The 7,448-nt window shown below is 41.1% G+C and overlaps 1 pseudogene; it reads right to left on the bottom strand.

The window, feature by feature from the left end:
* Positions 1–7,448, bottom strand: part of LOC102485799 (CCR4-NOT transcription complex subunit 4-like) — a 66,220-nt pseudogene that overhangs the window by 43,726 nt on the left and 15,046 nt on the right.

Below are 7,448 nucleotides of genomic sequence, written 5' to 3'. Positions count from 1 at the left end.
GCCACACTGCAATCCCTTCTTCTCCATTCTTCTCTTGGGATTTTGGGCACGCACACACATGCGGCCGGCATGAGTTGAAGCCACCAGGTCCGGGACTCGAACCGTAATTGACTACATGGAAGTCCAGTGAAATAGCCATTATCCTAGCTGCTGGTCCCCCCCAAAATACAGTTTTGTCTGATATTTTGATAATAAAGTAGAGATCAGTTATAATTGTTCAGAAAAAATAAATTTTCTCTAAATTACATTGAAAGAATTATTTTGAAGTTTTGTGGAGTAAAATTACATGAGGGTAGATCGGAGTTTATATTTAACAAAATACTTTGGAGTTGAATACTTGAGATGTTTTGGTTAACACTCCCGTATAAGTTTCTGTTTTCCTTTTTTTGTTTTAATTTTTTTTTTAATATTTAGACTATTTAGGGGAACTTATAATTTATTAAGTTATAGTCAGTTATGGAATACACTGCTAGTAATTAAAATTCCACATCCATAAATGATAAAAACAAAGCAAAACAGAACAAAATGACATTTTAATATGCCACCTTGAATGGAAGAAAAACAAAATACAAGAACTGAACACTAAGCTTCACAAATGAGTATCACACAGAAAGAGAGGCCTGAGAAATGACACTCTGGATTGCCTAATAACTACCATTATGAAATTAACAAGTATCGTGCGATCCATAGGTGTGCAGATCAGTGTCTTAGATGCTTCTTCATTAATTTCACTGTAGTGACCGTTAATTTCCCTAACTCAACAACCACAAGCTCTGCTGTCTTAATGTAGCTACTTGTCTAGGACACAAATGCTGTCAGTGCCAAGGAAAATAAAGCCAAAACATTTTAATGAATCTCTGAAAATTCACTCATCCATTCTGCTAAAAATAAGAGTATAGGCACCTTGCTGGTAGAGCTATCACCATAACACTGTGCCCTGTCTTAGCTTAAAGGCCACGACAACAGGTAAAAATAAATGATATGCATTATGTAACAGAGTGAGGGACTATTCCACTCTAAGGAGCAAACTCTTTTCTACAACATCTTAAAGCCCAAATTAACAGAATGAACCCATTCTGTTAACCAGAATGGCTCCTTTAAATATCGAAAACACTTTATTATATTATGTGGGATCTTAAAGCCTTCGAAGGTAGCAGTACAAAACCAGAAGTATTCTGGCATCATACTTACGTTATCCTTATATATACCTAATATTTTTCCTCGGAAATAAAAACCTGATAAACCAGAAGGGAACATAGTTTTCTTCAAATAGGTTCTTTATCACAGAAGGTATTCGTTTGTGACATGTGTGTGTGTGTGTGAAACAATAATCAGAGTTCTCAAATATGAACTACTTCTACAGGACAGTTTTCAGTCCTGTGAAACTGTGTGTCAGTCAAAATAAATAACTGCCAAAGCAGACAGTGACTTTATCCCTCATGCTTTCATTAGTTATTATTTTAAAACATTTTTGGGGGGAGGGCCAGCAGGGGGCATGGTGGTTAAGGGTGCTGGACTCCCACATGGTTGACCACAGTTCAAGTCCTGGACCTGGCAGCTTGCTTTCTCACTTTTCCTCTCTCTCTCTCACTCTGTTCCTCTCTGGTCAAATTAAAACAAACAAGTAAGTAAATAAACAAAGTTGAATATTTCTTTCAGAAAACATTTTTAAAAACCATCTTAGTTTTAGAATGTAAAATCAGAGTTTTTAAAAATTTTTACCATGGTGTTGGATTTTATGGCACCATAATTTGAGAGCCCATTTTCCTTTTGCATTTATGTACCATATGAAAGGTACATAATAACTGCCCTATTAAGTCAAATGCTTCCAAACAAAAACTAAGTATAATACTTCACTATCCTTATAAAATTCAATTTTATAAGGTATCCATCCAGTTAAAATTATTTTACATTATAATAAAAATCTATTTTTTAATGAAAAATTTCTAAGACTACTAAGTACTCCCTGTTATTCCATAGTTCCCTCTTTACCCATCCAACGACCTGAAAGCATAAGTTATTCATGAGTTCTCAAAGGCTTTAATTGAACTTACCTGCTTTCGGATCCTTCCCAGACCTGAGTTGTGGCAGGAGACTCACGTCCAAGAACTTACTGTGTAAGGTGGGGTTTGCTGTGTGGTTCAAGGACACGATGCTACTGCATGGAAAGGCCATCCCAGGAGGGCAGGCTTCCCGGTCTGGAACACTGAATGAATTATATACTGCTCTGTGCTGCTGGGACCGATGGCACCTCTGTGGTAAGACTGAAAAGGTACTATTGAGAGAGCAGGCATTTGTAGGTGTAGCAGAATGCAGGAACCCAGAGCCGAGACCTTTGCAGCTGTCGTGTGTGAAAAGGAGTTCTGAAGAATGTGGGCAAAAAGGAAGGCTGGTCTTGGACAGACGGTTCGTTCTCAGTCAGGTCAGCGAAGGCTATTTGAATGACATCAAAAGAATCAAAAACCCAAGTCACCCTCTGATTGTTTTGAAGAAACAAAGCCAAACGCTGCCTGCCATTCTGTAGAGGACGATGGTGGGATCGTTTCAGCTGTGAACAGGCTCTGTGGTTCTGGTGCGGTAGGTCAGCCACTGGGTGTCGGTGGCAAGCTGGGGAAAGGACCAGGGAACCCCTTGGGACAGGGCTGGAATGGCAGAAATGGAGAATAATGACTGTGACTCTGTTCCTGTACCTTTACAAGGGGACCGTGCACTGTGACGGGCCGAGCTGGTGGAGAAGGCGAGATTGGATTTTGAATCAAACAGGTGGTGGTGAAGAAGCATCGCCGTTAAGTATCTGCTGGGAATCATCAGTCCCTATATTGAGGGAATCTGAAGGCTTGTCAATGGGGTATCATACCTCTGTGGTGACCTCACTTTGTTTTTATTCTTACCAACTGAACCCGTAAACAGCTGAAGAAAATTGGGATTTAATTTATGTAAGTCTCAAAGAGCCTCTGTTCATATTCCCAGTATTTATCCACCTCACTCCCCCAATTCAGGCAGATATGACATGCAGTTGGGTTTGGGATCCTATGAGCCTGGTAATGATGTGCAATTATTGATGACAACTTTGTAAATTTCACCAAACATTCCAAAATATTTAGGTTGTTTAAGAACTTCTGGGTCTGCTGGGCTCCAAGACAGATCTCCAAAAAAGGGATTTTTTTTTTTTTGGTACAACATGCATACTAACCAAATGTTTATGGTTTTCTGTTTTCTATCTTTCTTTCTTTCTTTACCTTTCTTTCATTATTATTTTTTTATCCTTTGCAGTACTTCCTGAGACAGTAGTTTCTAAACACAGAGTCTTCTGGATGAGGCTTTCTACAATACATGGAAGACAAAGTCCATTTTCATGGATGTGAAATAGAAGCCAACAAAATCAGTAAATACGGTAGCAACAGGTGTAAGGGCACAGGGATCTCTCTCTCCAAAGACTGTGCGAAGAGGGCATTCCAGAAGGTCTCCCTCCTCTTCAGTACTGTGAGACATCTTCAAGCTATTAAACAGCAGCAGCAGTGCATAGTAATCTAAGGGAAAAGAAACTTCCGTGCTGAAAGCTAAAATGTACAACTCTGAAGACCCACCTGCATCGCCTCGCTCTCCTTCAGCCGATCGCACGTGCCGCCAAGTCCTCACAGGTAACCACCCGACGTGTGTGGAGAAAAGCTCTTCTGATCCGGGTGGATTGCAGCGAGCACTTTACCGCTGCGGCCTTACTTCACAGCTGAAATAAAGCACCTCTGCTCTCGGTGGGATCTGCAGCGGGAGGGCTGTCATGTTACTTTCCTTTGCAGTTTCGAAAATGTAGACTTCAAAGGAACAGAAAGATCTTTGAGCAGTGGTCATGCTTACTCTTCCCTACTCCTCTTAGGTCATCCCTGTAAACAAAACTGAGGCTAAGTGAAACTGTAAACAGTTCATTCCATTTCATTTTGTCCCTGATCTTGCTTAGGTGCCCACTACCTTGAGTCCCTTGTCTGCTTCTTGCCAGAAACGACTGTCAGAAACCTCATCTAGTGGTTCTAATATAGCAATAAGTGTTAATAATGCCATATACATTGTATTTTTTATTTTTAGGGTGTTTTTTTTTTTTTTGAGAGGTTTTTGCTATAGGGCATGTGCACTCGCCAGAAAGACAGAGAGAGGCAGAGAGACAGAAAGCAAGAAATCACCCCCCAGGGGGGATGGCCACGCCTCAATCCCTTCTCCTCCACTCTCCTCTCAGGATCCTGGGCACACACGCACCTCCACCGTGAGTTTAAGCCACCTGCAGGTCCGGGACTCGAACCACAGTCAACTACATGGGAGTTCAGTGACACAGCCATTACGCTAAGTGCTGCTCCCTATTTTTAGGTTTCTTTATTGTCATAGAGCGAGCTACCCTGAAAGAGGAAAAGTGAGAAATCACCACCAGGGAGGATGGCCACCCGCAATTCCTTCTCCTCCATGCTCCTCTAGGAATTTTGGGCATGCACGCACACACACCTGGAATGATTTTTAACTGTAGGGATGTGGTAGGCCATGTGGCAATCCAGCACCTTAATCACCACCCACCTGCTGGCCCTGACTCCATGTGCATTTTAGACCCTCTACTTTCAGATTTGTTTTTAAAAATGAGTCTGTTCGGTTCTGTCTGTCCTCAACAGATGTAACAGCAGTGAACAATGCAAAACACAAAGTCTTTGGAGATGAAGAGGGCTTGCACTTTTGGCTCCATCAAATTAACTGTGTGTCCTTGTGTAGTAGTTCTTGACCTTTCTTAACCTTAGTTTTCTCATCTGTAAAATGAAAAATATAATTCTTAAATTGTTGTGAAGATTAAATCAGATAATTGTGCATAAAGCACTTTGTATGTAAAAGGCAAATATTCCCTTCCTTACTATCTTATATCTGCCACTGTGTCTTTTTTTTTATTATCATCATAATCTTCTTTATATTACATTGGATTACATATAACTTTACAGTGTATTACATTGTTTTTTCAAAAGGGAATGCCATGCATGTCAGTCAGTACAGAGACATTAATCTCCCCACTTCAAATTAACATTCAAAGATCTGGCAAGTCTTTGGTAACTATATCAAAACTGTATAGTAGGTTGGCTTAGTGCTTGCTTAATCATCTTATAAACTATGTAAATTTAATATAAATATTTAAAGTGTATGCCTTTCTTTCATGAGAGTGAGAAACAGAAAAGAAAGATAAGCACCCTCAATAAGGACTCAGGTTAGGGAACCAGCAGTTAGCGTAATAGCTATGTCGCTGGACTCCCACGTAGTCGACCGTGGTTCGTGTCCCAGACCTGGTGGCTTAGAACTCACGCCGGGCGCGGGTGAGTGTATGCCCAAGATTCCAAGAGGAGAATGGAGGAGAAGGGATTGCAGCATGACCATCCCCCCTGGGGGGTGATTTCTCACTTTCTGTCTCTATGACTCTCTCTGTCTGGTGAGCGCACAACGCCCTATAGTGAACAACCTCTCAAAAAATAAATAAATAAATAAATAAGGACTCAGGTTATAATCCACTCTCCCTTTGTCCCCACCCCAGTTTTTTCAGACAGGCAGGATCATGAGTGTGCCTACCTGGGGCATACAGGTTGACTGGGGAACCAAACTCACAATCTTCCACATAGAGAGAGCTTTGAGCAGCATGTTACTACTGTACCACCCAGTCAGCCCAATAATTGTATTAAAAAAAAAATTACTAGTACCCTGCTCTCTGTCACATTTAAAATAGCAATATTTTCCAAATTGTCCAAGGCAGAACATTTAGGAATCATTATATTAATTTACTTTTGTTTTTGGTAACTTCTTCTACATCTTCATATTCATTTATCTTTTCTTTGGCAGTATCTAATCTGTTAATTTCATCTGTGCAGGAAAGATTTAATATAGCAGGCTTGCCTTTATAAGACTACCACCTGGGAACTTAACCTTGGAATAGTCCCTATACTGATGAGGCTGTTTTGTCCACCTGAAATGCTGAATCCTTCTTGAGCATATGGAATTTATTAAATTATGATTATGACTTTTAGAGAAATTTTTTGTTGTAGGGCGCATGCGCTCGCTGGAGAGACAGAGAGAGAGAAACAGAAAGTGAGAAATCACCCCCCCCTACCCCCCGGGGTGGAGGGATGGACACACCGCAATCCCTTCTCCTTCATTCTCCTCTTGGGTGGGCATGTATGAACATGTGCCTGGCATGAGTTTTTAAGTCACTAGGTCTGGGATTCGAACCGTGGTCAACTACATGGAGATCCAGTGATGTAACCATTACACCATCGGCTGGTCCCTATTTATTAAATTATTTTAATGTTTATGTCTATTATCCATGCCATTTCTGTACTGTTTCTCTCAGTTTTTTTTTTTCCTTATTATTAGGATGCATTTTCTGTCTTTCGGCATAGTTGATAATTTTGGTTTGGATACCAGATATGATGTCTTAGTCTGTTTTCTGTTGCTATAACTGAGCACCATAGATGGTATAACTTGTAAAGAATAGTTTTTTTTTTTTTTTAGTTCATGGTTCTGGAAGACCCAGATCCAGATCCAGGGCTGATATTTGGGGAGGGACTTCTTGCTTGTGGGAGTTCTTCAGAGTCTCAAAGTGGCACAGAACATCACATGGCAAGAAGGACATACCTCATGTGTTCATATGTCAGCTCTGGTCTGGCTCCCTCTGCTTAGAAAGCCACTATGATTTAATCCTGGGGTCCCTGCTCTGATGACTTTATCTAATCCCAGTCACTCCTTAAAGGATCTATATCTTAATCCCACAGTCAGATTAAATTTCCACCGTATTAAGCGCTCCCAGCGGAGGCAAAATTTCATGATGAGCTTAGGTGGGGGACATGTAAACCATAGCACATGGTGAATTTTACCTTGCTGTGTGTTGGATATTTTAATATTTTTAAAACATTCTTGAAACATTTTTCTGATCTGCAGGTAAGTTATTGTATTAGAAAAGTCATGATGCATTTTTGCATTTAAAAAAAATATGTCATGACTTTTCCAGCAACAGAATACTTGAAAACCATGTGATCATTTTGAGGCTTGCTTTTGAGCCTCATTAGGCGTGGCCAGGGCAGCCTTTAGCCCACTCCTGAGGCAGTCCCCTCCTGTGCTCTCTGGCCTATGCCCTGTGTATTATGAGGGTTTTCCACTCCGGCCAATGGGAACGCAAACCACTCCCAGTCCTGTGTGAGTCCCAGGGATTGTCCTGCCTGTTTCTTTCAGGTTGTTCTTTCCTCAGTCCTGAGTACTAAGACTCAAGAAGGGCTAATTGGTGGCATCATTGTTAAGGCTGCTGGGTCCCACATGGCTGACTGCACAGTTTAGCCCAGGGACTGGGGACTTTTGAAAAGCATGCTAGATGCGTGTGTGTATGTGCCCAATCCTGAGAGTAGGGATTGCAGCACGACCATTCCCCACGGGGGAGTACTTTCTCT

The sequence above is a fragment of the Tupaia chinensis genome, unplaced genomic scaffold (genome assembly GCF_000334495.1).
Source record: "Tupaia chinensis unplaced genomic scaffold, TupChi_1.0 Scaffold000028_1, whole genome shotgun sequence".
NCBI classification, from domain to species: domain Eukaryota; kingdom Metazoa; phylum Chordata; class Mammalia; order Scandentia; family Tupaiidae; genus Tupaia; species Tupaia belangeri.
Note: the sequence above shows the minus strand (reverse complement) of the source record. Positions and strands in the feature narration are given on the sequence as shown.